We start from the raw sequence: 11,889 nt of genomic DNA, 5'->3' as shown, positions 1-11,889 counted from the left end.
TCAAGGACACAGTCAGTTGAATTCCAGCTTCTGTAATCTGCATGTGAAAGTCAGGGGGAGAGAAAAAGGGAGTGATTCTTAGCATAAAAGGTCCTTGGTAGTGTTCTTCTTATCAGGTACGAGATGCAAACTGTGCAGTTCTAACAATACTCCATTTACAATATTTCTAACAAAAACATGGAATGGAAATTACCTTAGGTAAACATGTGTCCATTAGTGTTTGTTCCATGTAGGTGTCAAATAGGCAATTGCAGCACATTCAGCACTATGACACTGAGGCTGCTAGAAGACATTTCTTCCTTCATGTAACAGGCAGTATCACCCAATGGAAACTCCTCACAGCATGTGATCTGCTTCATGTTCAAAGGGCAAGCTATCCAGAGGGGGAAAATGTGTCTTGGGAACTTGCTCTGGCAGCGTTTGCCAGCAAGAGGATCTGGAGAGCTGCTGACAGGGGATGTCATCCATATCTGCAGCAGTGCTGGGAATGAGAAGTCACCTGATTTCCAACTGAGTGATGGAGCTGCCCCCTCCAGCCCTGGTACAGATCCAGGGAGTCCCATGTGAATAGCAGGTGGGTGAGCAGGAACAGTGAGGCTCAAACTCTCCAGATACCTCACAAGGTGCTTTTACGTATGTTCTCTGCAGGCAGGTTTATGAACAAATTCCCTCCTCCATCTCTCCCTGTGTCAGACAAGTAAAGCACCTCCATTGAATGTTTGTTTACACTTTGGGTTTCACAAAAAGGTGCTTAATGGCTTCGTAAAGCAGCAGGCTTGAAGCTTGGTTGAAGAAAGAGGGGCAATGAGCCATGCTATCTTCTGCTACTATTCTTTGGGACACCAAAGTCATAAAGGCTGCTGATAGATGTGAAAAAGGGGGGAAAAAGTGCTTTATTGGAAGAGGCAGTGCATTAGTTCGACCCAGGTCCACAGCACCTGTATAGATTGGGTGTGTCAGCAGGGATTTTTGGCATATTTATCTAAAGCTGATTCAATCAGCTATTAGATGAAAGCACCAAAAAAAGTCCCGCTGAAGCACCCGATCTATGCTGATGTTGGGTGAGCCAGGTCAAACTAATGCTATGCCTCTTCTGAGCTTGCCCTGGTTTCAGCACAGGGGCATACAGAGTTGAAAGTAAAATGCCTTTGGGGGTGGGGAGAATTGTTTTTTGTTTTTTTCATCTGTGAGCAGCCTCCAGCCCCTTGCAGGAAGGCAAGAGAGAGAGCACTCTACACTGGGATGCTGCAGGACCTGGCCAAACGCTATTAGCCTGTGTGACATGCCACATGATCAAATCAAAACTTCATAGAAACTGACTACAGAAGTATTCTGCATATTTCATGTAACAACTTTGGTTTGTTGGCCATTTTTATTGTGTGATAATTACTTCGCCTGTATAGCATGTGTAAATTTATTTTGCAGTTCAGCAGTTAATTGCATAATAGCTTAAACATGTTTAATCATTAGTTGAAATGTGGAGTGTAAATTACCTTAAGTAAATACTTGTCCATAACTGTTATGATAGAGGTATAAAATAGGTAAGTATAGCAGGTTAGGCATGATGACATTGAGTTTGATAGTCCGGTAGTCAGTCCTACTTGCTGTGCCCTCCAGCTTCTTAGTCATCATCCTTTTTTTCTATCCCACTGCCAAATCTGATATTAATAGGTATCATAATTTGGGTGGCTGCCCTCAGTCTTAATTGCTTCACTCTGCCCTTCTTATCATAGGGCTGTCTGTCTGGCACAGTCAATGCTCACCCTAGCAAACCTTAGCAACAACCAGGGGCTAGCCTCCCAGGTTTGCTTCTCTCCCTTGCTATTATGAGGCCTGATTAGGCCTACCTCAACTCTAGCACTCTGAGCACTAGCTACTCTTGTAGCTTTGTTGCAATTGCTCTTTCAAGCCAGCCTCTTAGTTCCAGGTTCTGAAAAAACTAATTTTCAGTCTCAGGGCTTCTTGCCCCAACTAGCCTACCCATGGTCATTACCCAATTAAGTCTTCAAGGCTCTATGCCTTGAACCATTTCTCCTCAGGTCACTATCCCTAATCAAGTCCTCAAGACTTCCTGTGTTGAACCAGTCCCTTTGGGCTTACTTGCCCATCTTCAGCTCTCTTTAGGCTTCTGTCCTTAACATAGCCCTTGGGCTCAAGTGCCTGCCATCAGTTACCCAAATTCAATCACCCTTCCTCATGATACCTTACTGTTTGTGGATCAGTCACTCTACAGCCTATCAGGGCCAGACTCCTGTTTCCAGCCCAATAACTGAGCTCATATAGCTCCCAGCTCTTCTATTTATCTGCTCTTTCCTTCACTCTGCTGGGCATAGAGGTTATTCATTAGTGTAATCAGTGGCCTGGAACTTTGCACTGGGCAGCCCGCTTCTTTTGAAGCCTTACACCTCCTTCTACTTTAGCTCTGTAGCTTTACAGTTCCTGCTCACAGCTCCTTCCACCAGCTAATTGCACCTTTTACAGCTTTATAGTGCTGCCTCTTACCTATTAAATAATAGGAATGAGGGGAGCCTGTTACAGAAGTGTTCTGTGCATTAAACAGAAATTGAGATTTATTTTATATAGTTTTGAAACCTATAGAGCCTAATTTACTGGCCATCCAGGGACATAAATAATGAGTGACATCCAGAACTGAGTTTGTTTGTTCCCTCCCCTTTGATTCAATAAATTGTACCACAAAGAATATGTATATACAGCTTATTTTCACAACAACAGAAAAATAATCCCCCATTTCCTTTTGCAAGGAAGATTATCTAGAACATGCATATGGTTTTCAGTTTTCTTCAGGTAGGAGGAAACAGATTACTCTCCACCTCTTCAAAAATGCATCTTATTGGATGCATCTACACATGAGTTTTACTGGGGAGCAGACTAATTAGCTGTAAAGTGTCGCTGTCTACACATGTGACAATATTAGGCCATAGTAACCTAATCAGTGCCTGCATAAGATAGTACAGTTGGGGACAGTATATCTTACATTGAGGTAATATACTGTGATTAAACTCACATATGGACACTGACCACAGGTGTAATTTGCTCCCAATCAGTCCAGCCAGCCAGAGGCCAGATTCCTGCTTGCTGCCTAACCATACAGCTCCACACTTTCAGCACCTTCATGCCCCAGCAAGACCTTCCTCCACCTGATACCACCACCCAGAGCCCAGGGCTGACCTCCATCTGCCCCCGACCATGCACCTGCCAGCCCACATAGACACTGCACCCAAGGCACACATGTAGATGCTGCACCCAGGAGTAGTTTATTCTGGCTCAAATAGCTCTGGAGTTTATTGCTTCATATCAGTTGCACATGTAGACACACCCATTGTAGGCTACATATATTGAATTCACAAAGCATTTTCAAGTTGTGAGGATCAATAATTACTACCTTGGTTTGAATGACTTGTTTTATGTACATATAGGAAAAACTATTTTAACTATTTACAAATATGAGGTATTAAAAAAAAGAGAGAGAAAGGCAGGCAATCTTAAAATCGTAGCTGTTTATCTGTAGGAAATGAGGGCATAACCCCTTTTCTCTTGTTTATGGAGCCCTTGATGCTTTGGCTTCATCTCTCTGGCCCTTTGCAGATAGTTCTCTGGATTGTATTGTTACTCTGGTTCTGTCCCTGTAGACTGGTGAATTTCAGTGTGTATATAGTTGTGTTCATTTTTAAATATTTGACATGGACAAAAGGACATTAGAAAACATTTGGTATTTTTTAGCACAGAACTCAAGCTTTAAATGAGAGATTTGCTTTGCAAGCCATTATGAGAAATCAATTTTTTTCCCAGGACTTGCTATATTTTTTAAATCATATTTAGATTCGTTCTGTCCCTGTACATCCAACACTGGTGATGGAAGAAACACAATAACATGGGTGTGATACACATCTTATTTCTACAGGTACTTGTATTATGGGTAGGGCCCTACCAAATTCATGGCTGAAGTGGGCTGCACTACGGCTCCTTTAATCTTGCAGGTTCCCCTGTGTGCCCCACTACTCCTGATTGGTGGAGGGACCCTGCTTGTGGCTCATTCCTGACTGGCAGGGAAGCAAGAACCATGGTTTCAAATATGGTGCCATTTTGCCTTCCACCGCTGATTGGTCAAGGGGCCCTGGTGGCCACACCGTTTGCTGTTGACTGGTGGGGAGGCAAAAATGGTGCCATGTTTCAAACCATGGTTTTCAGTGCCCTACCAATCAGGAGGAAGCCACAAGTGGGGCCCTTCCACGAATCAGTGGTGGGGGACACACCAGGGAATCTACAAGATTAAAGGAGCCACAGTGCAGCCCACTTTTGCCGTGAATTTGGTAGGGCCCTAAATATGTGATATTAAGAGGCACCAGATATACAGTGTTGCATAGCTGGGATTGTTTGGTGTGGAATAGACCTAGACCATTACATTCCTGCCTCCTGCTGCTCCTGTGCATCAGTGACCCAAGAAAGCATTACATGTGCAACTTGGGGGACTGTGTTATATTCGTTATAGTGTTCCTTTTGAGAGTCCTGTGTACAGAAGTGCTCAGAGAAAGACAGCTCTTGGGGAATAAAACAGACAAGGAGGAAATTTAAGGCTCCAGAGCCTCATACACATAACATTAACTTTGTAAATTAAGTAAATAGGATTCTTCATGGACATCAAATTAAGTGCTTCTCGGATCAATGCCTTAAAAAGAAATACGATAAATAAGAGCAGGATGAGGAAGCATACCAATATATGAGTGTGATTCACACATAAAAACTATGTACCTTTTGTTGTTCTTTGAAACTACATGATATCATCCATAACAGTGTACAAGAAATAATTTCTAATTTGAGTGAGATATAACTTTTTATATGGGAAAATAAATAAAAAGTGTTATGAAGTGAGGAATAAAAAAGGACTGTTGTAAGACCTTATATATGATGACCAATTTGTGGAAGACAAAGGCCTTCAAGTGCTGAAATTGGGCACTTGTACACATGATGAAATTGACCTTTTTAGTGGTTTAATTGGTCTTCTATAGCAGTTTAATTGTGTCACACATTACACATACAGTAGCATATTTCAATTTAATTTCATCATGCTGTACACATGTGGTGGCGTATTGGGCTGAAAATGACTTTGTTATGTAGCGAACTAAAACACATCCTGATGTATTTTAGTTTGCTACCTAACAAATTACAATAATACATCCATCCCTTAGCTCTCCTCCCAGGCTTCCAGCACCCTGTGCACTGTCCACATCGCATTCTCTGCCTGCCGGCACAGGAAGGCAGTTGGATGGGTTAGTGGCAGGAGAAGGTAGCAGGGATGATGCATGGGGCACTGGAAGCCTGGATGGGCTTACGGAAGCTTGGGATTGGTGCCCTGTCCCTGTTCCAGCGCCCTGTGCATTGTCCGTGTCGCATCCTCTGGCCACCAGCACACCCAGCTGCCCTTGTGCCACCTTTCTGCACTGCCCCAGGGGCAAGCCAGCCCATTCCTGGGTGGTCCCAGGTGGCAGGAAAGTGGCGGAACAGTGCACGGGTGCTGAAAGCTCAGCGGGGGGAGGGAGGCAGTGAGGGGCCTGCTTCTTTCTTTTTTCTGGTGGAGCCTGCCCACTTCTCCTGCAGCTGGTGGGGTGGAGGGGTGGTAAGAGCTGCCACAGGTGTCTTGAGTTGCAGGGGTCCAGTCCTTCCCTCCATGGTGGCAGCGGTCCATGGGGCCACCTGAGCAGGCTGCTAGCAGGCTGGGTGCTGCCCTAGCTCAGAGCCAGCACCCAGCCCACTAGCAGCCCACTTGGTCAGCAGTGGGGAGCGCTGCCACCGTGGAGAGAAAGGCCACCGTGGAGGGAAAGACCAGGGCCCCCCACAGCTCAGGGGCTGCTTGGCCTGACAGCAGCTGGCCACAGGCAGGCTCTGCTGGGAAAAAAAGGAAAGCAGTGATGGGCCCAATCTTTCTTTTATTCTAATGGAGCCTACCCATGCCCAGGGAGGCAAGCTGCTGGTAGCATCTGAGCTGCGGGGGACCCAGTCTTTCCTCTGTGGTGGCAGCTGCTAATGGGCTGGGTGCTTGCTCTGAGCAGCTCAGGGCACGCTGGCAGCTTGACCTGCGGCCGCCCCCAGGCTCTGCCAAAAAAAAAAAAAAAGGGTCGTGTCTCTCACTATTCCAGTGATGGAAGCCCCAAAATTGAAACGGTGGGTTTTTAATCATAACAATTAAAAACTCACCATTTCAATTTAGGGGCTTTTATCAGTGTTATGGCGAGGGGCCCGATTCTTTTTTCTTTCTTTTTTTTGGGGGGGGGAGGGGAGAACCTGCTAATGAAAGAAATCCTTAGATATTAGGCTTGAATAAATACTGCAATTTAAACAAGATAGGCAACATTTAGATTGGAATCCACAACCAAATATTTCAGATCTGCTTGTCTACTCCAGTGATCTGGATCAGCACTATTCCAAAGATAGTTCTGCGATATTCAAGTGAGATCTGAGTTTAGAGTTAAACCTTTCACTCAGTTTAGATGTGGAATTTTGCTGGAGCCTGCTGCAAGGGACTGGAGCATAGGTAGTCTAGTCTAATGCTTGGGCTGCTGAGGGAGTAATAGGGGGCCAGGGCCTGGGTTGGAATTCAGGAGCCACATTACCACGCTTCCAGAGGGAAATCCAGGGACAGTCCACACTACAGGTCAGAGTCAGGATCCAGGGATCAGATGCCAAGTTATCAGATCAAAGGAACAGTCCACAAGATGGAAGTACAACAGCAGAGCCAAACGGGCTTAGGAACCAGGGAACAGATTCACGGGGAAATCCAAAGCCGAAGTCCGAGAACAAGCCAAAATCAGGGTCGAAAACTAGGAAAACCAGAGTACAGGAACCAGTTCAGACTGGGTCAGAATTGTTGGGTGGCCTGCAAGCTGCTGCCAGAGGTGGGAATAAAGAGAAGACTGAGCTCCCAGCAGCCAATCAGGAAGCCAGCTTAAATAGCTGGGGCAGAGCTTCTCTGCCAGAGACCCAAGACAGGCATGGCTGCCTCCTAAGTTCCCCAGCAATACCAAGGACTCTCAAAATTCAAGCTTTATCCATTGAAGTATATGACAAACCTTTATTGACTTCACAGCTGCAAAATCAGACATTAAGAGAGATCCAAAGTTAGAACTCATGGAAAGAACAGCTTACAGCGGTGGTATAAAAGATACAGGCTGAGGGCCAGATCTAGCCAATGTAGTCCTATGATTCAGCCCTTGGGTCTCGAATCAACTCCACGTGCTACATGTGATGAGCTGGCTCTGACCCCACATGCTGCATGTAATGTATACACACTAAAACTTTGGTGTTACATTTTTTGGCCACTTGACCTACAATTCAAAGTCTTATATCACAGACTGACAAGTCTAGATGCTTGCTCTGACCCCATGTGCTGCATGTGCTGCAGCTGGCATGCTGCATGAAGCACACAGGGCTGGATCTGGCACCATGGGCACTGCACATGGCACAAGGGGCCAGTCCAGAATACATGCTGCATGTAGTGCCCATGTTAGACAGGCCCCACATGCTGGCTCCAGAGCTGGTCTGGATTGGGCCCACAGACAGGCTCCATGCACCAAAACCAGATAACAAGGCCAGTTTGGTGTGAGTACTTTAAGTAGCATAGACCCCATGCTGGTTTAGCATATGCATTTGGGATCGGGGCTGGTTCATGCTGGACACAGTGTACAGGGCTGGTACAGAACACGTTTCCTGAGGGTGCCTTTGCCTAGTGGTCATGTGTACTGGCTTTAATTCATGGGTCTAGTCTGTAGGCCTGATCTGTCCTTCAGACTGGGCCCACACCTCTCATCTTGCCCATGGAGCTGGATGAGTTTTTCACCCCTGGTTTACAGCATAGGTCTGCAGGCTGGATTGGGCATGTATGCTTTCCTGAAACATTTACCATTTACTTTATAATCTGGTGGCTTTCCAAATGGTCTGCTTTTCTGAGAAGAGCATTTACAGTTCACAAAGTCTTTACTTGCATCATTTGGCATCATTCTCTTTGAGGCATAACTACAACCAAAAAAAAAAAGTGACATCTCATCTAGCAACACAAGAACATGCCAAATATTTTTTTTCTGATTGGTTCATACAGTGAGCAAACAGCTTTAAAAAAAATCTTTAGCTCTATGTCAAGCATAGCACAATACACACTAAAACTTTGGTGTTACATATTTTGGCCACTTGACCCACATTTCAACATCTTATGTCACAGACTGACAAGTCTAGATGCTTAAAGGTCTCAGTGTGTGACTGGAAAATTCCATTGCTTTTAGGAACATGCACTTTATCACCTCTGAACACTGTTTCCATTGATGTCATTGGGAGCTCCACTGCCAAGTGAGGACAACAGCCTAATAGCATAGCAAATATTTTGAGTTGTATTAAAATGTTCCCCATTATGAATGTTTTTTCAGCAGGGTGTTTGAAACTACAAAGATTGCTTTCAGTACTATGTGCTTACACATTGGTGTGAATGCATCATCTCTTAGTATGTACATAGCTGTTTTCTAATAAGATTATTATGAGGATAGAAGAACTACTATGAATGCTGGATAGCTCTAGATAAGTACTGCATTGCTATGAGCAGTGGGGAATTTATCCATGACACAGGATTACTAAATAAGCTTAATCTTTAGTTTGAGGTTAGTATTATTTTTTTTTTAGTTCCCTGGAACTAGAAAAATTAGATATGGAGGATGTTAATCTTTTCAGAATGATGATACTTCAGCACAACTGCCCAAGCACAGATACTATGAAATAGAACTCAGTGTTTCACCTATGCCAATCCACATAGAAAAAGAGCTGACATTAATAGATAACATTTCAAAGAAGTGAACCTCAGCAGGACAGTAGAAGAACTGTTAAGTGCTTGTTGGGGGAGTCTTTCTATACTTAGAGTTATGTCTCTTGAAATATCTAGTGAAGCCCTGAAAAGAGCATATATTTTCTGAGAGGCATCATTAACATAACATTCCTGTATTTTTTCCATTTTAGAGTGGTGAATGTAGTGGTTCCTGGTTTGGTTTCTCATTGGAAGAAGGTGTAATCTTCTGTGGCAATGGTTCATTGTTCAGGTCACCAGTAATAATGTTTAGGTGAAATCTTTGACATATTTTTAGAGCTAAAAAAGCTGTGTTAAGTTTAGATTCACACAAGCACATGAACCCCTGGGAGATGAATTAATCACTGTTAAATGGTGAACCAGAAAAATGTAGTCTGTCTTTTCTTCCATTGGAAACATTTATTAATTCTGCAAAGCATCTTACTTATACCATTGGATTTTCTAATGTTCCCACTGACACATTTACCATGTAAACTATAAGCTGGTGGCTTTCCAAATGTTATTCTTTTCGCAGAAGAGCACTTACAATTCACATATCACGTGCCAATTCTATTTCTAGCTATCTTCATTATAAACACGTAGCACACTTTGTTAAATATATGTACCCAGTGTTACTTTATATCTATTTATATAGATCTCTTTCATAGGTATTTTGATTCTTTCCTACTTATACTTGTTTTTCCTATGGTCCAAGGACCAGTTCTAGCACGTCTATCCATGTGCTTAACTTTATTGTCAGAGTGACATCAATGGAAAGATTCATATGAGTAAAATTAAGAAAATTTTCAAATGTTGCAGCAGCCGGCCTGCAACTTTAGACAAATGTGACAGGAAATAACTATGCACTGTATCGTGCCACCAGTTTTTAAGCAGAGCTCCGTTTTCAAGTGAATGGCACTAATATAGAAACTACCATGTATTCTAGCATACAACATACACCTTTCTCCAAAAATCAGCTATTGGGAATTGGGGTTTTAAGTGAGGAAACACAGCTGTATGTGTTTGATTCTACTGCATTTCTAAAACAGAGGGGAGCTTACAGTGCCAGGGCAGGGTCTCCTGATGAATGAACTGAGTGGGCTCACAGATATCTCCATAGGTGCTGCTGGCTAAGATCTGGCCCCCAGCAGCCACAATTTTCCCATCCCATTCCAGCCCTATCCCATCCCGTTCTTCCCTCTCCTCACCTCCCGCCCAGTGCAGCTGCTTTTGTTTGCCCTGAAGAAATACTGTATTTTTCTTCAAATAAGTATTTTTTCCATTCTGCCTTTCAAGAACAAGGCATGTTTCTTATTTGGGGTTCTTTTATATGCAAGAAAATATGGTGATTCTACAAACTGATGAGCGTATTCAGGAACTCTTATAATTAGGCCCATTTTTGTCGAAGCACTATAAATACACCCCTTGCTGCTTTAGAAGAGATTTTACAAATGTTATTAAATAATACCTGATTTTAAGTCGGGGTTCTACCATTTTGTGACAAATGGGCCTTCACAGCAGCATATACAGAAGAGAGGCATGGGGCCAGCCCATGGGCTGAATCAGGGCCCATGTACACTGGGATCAGGCGCCGGGGCCCCGTGCCTTCCCCATATTCCAGACTCGGGTCCCACCCCACCCCTACCTGCCACAACAGGGCCCTGCACACTGGAATCAGACCCCAGAGCCCTGCATCACACCACCCACCCTGCCTAGCCCCATGCACCAGGGGCAGGGCTTGTGCTGCCCTACATACCTGGATTGGGCATGGGGGCCCTATGCTGTTCTTGCCCCCTGGAATTAGGCCTCAGGACCCTGTTGCCCCCGTGTGTTGGAACTGGGCCAGAGAATACTCTGCATGCTCAGTCCTAGATGCAGGGTCATGCCGTCTGTCTTGCAGAGCTTCCCACATGTCTCGAAATTTGGCAGCAGAGAAGCCCTGCAGGCTGGATGATCCAATGCTGGGATACATATCATCACTGGCAGCTGTTTTGTAAATATAAATTAATATACATTATAAAAAAAAAATCCCACACATGTCTTTTAATTGAGGCTAGATTGATGACTTACATTATGAAAATATGTATGAGCTTATGAACACATGTGTGGATAACACTTCATTAAGGTAAGTTTAAGTGCTCTTCAGGCTTAAGGTAGAAATAAAATGGGCTTTGAAAGTGAAGCAATTTAGCCTGATGAGAGAAGTGTAGATGAATTTTTGAATGATTTAACTGTACATTTCCTTGCCTGTTATGCTTGGTAGTAGAGAGCTATGCAATTTACTTATCTCAATTCAGTGTCATCTGTTTCTTTTGGGTAGTAGAAAAGTTGTTATATACACTTGGGGTGAAATTCCATTTCCCAGAAGCCTGTTCATTGAGACTCATCCTTCCAGCTTGCCTGCATGTAGCTGCCTACATGCCTGGCCAGTGTTGCCTATTGTGTGTGCTCAGCCTGTATGTGTAGTATGCATACACACTTAGGGTGCATCCCCACAAGCAGGAATGTGTGTTTCCCTAGGGACAAGTAGCAGCAGCACAAGTGCTGTGTGGCACATTGCCCCAGGTTGGGTTGGGGATGCTGGTGCAAGTAACTATGCTATCCTTACCTGGGGCTGTAGTGGCAACCAGGGCCTGCAGCCGTGGTGCTCCTGCAACAGAGAGTCTGGCTGGCAGCTGGAGTTTGTCTCCAGTTGGTCCGACTCCAGTTTTGGGCACCGCGTGCTGCTGCCACATGCACTGCCCCACTTTTTTTAGGCATCGGGTTTTTTTTACCCCCTCCCCCCGCCGAAGAATCCTCCACACTGCAAAGCAGCAGCATGGTGAATGCCTGCATGTGTGGCATATGCAGTATGTGGTGCCGCAGATGGGTCCGCATGTTCGTGCTCATCTGGATATGCCCTTAAATGTCCATGCTGCCAGGAAACAGAATTGCTATGTTTGTGTTACTACCCAAATGCTATTTAGATGACTAAACAACTGTCCCTTGAACAAGCAAGGGGAAATGGAATTATACCTTTATTGTGCAAACATTTTTTTTTCTCTTACATT

The 11,889-nt window shown here is 44.3% G+C and overlaps 1 protein-coding gene across 2 annotated transcripts in view; it reads left to right on the top strand.

Annotated features, from left to right (window-relative positions):
• Window positions 1-11,889, top strand: part of SLC16A7 (solute carrier family 16 member 7) — a 155,003-nt gene that overhangs the window by 117,630 nt on the left and 25,484 nt on the right. Inside the window, exon 2 of one of the 2 annotated variants that reach the window (XM_019543324.1) lies at window positions 368-574. The exons of the other annotated variant lie outside the window; for it this stretch is intronic. The gene's annotated coding sequence lies outside the window, so the exon portion shown is untranslated. The remainder of the gene's footprint in view (window positions 1-367; window positions 575-11,889) is intronic. 2 annotated transcript variants of the gene reach the window in all.

This window comes from Crocodylus porosus, unplaced genomic scaffold, assembly GCF_001723895.1.
Source record: "Crocodylus porosus isolate Cpor-Errol unplaced genomic scaffold, CroPor_comp1, whole genome shotgun sequence".
Classification (NCBI taxonomy): Eukaryota; Metazoa; Chordata; order Crocodylia; family Crocodylidae; genus Crocodylus; species Crocodylus porosus.
Note: the sequence above shows the minus strand (reverse complement) of the source record. Positions and strands in the feature narration are given on the sequence as shown.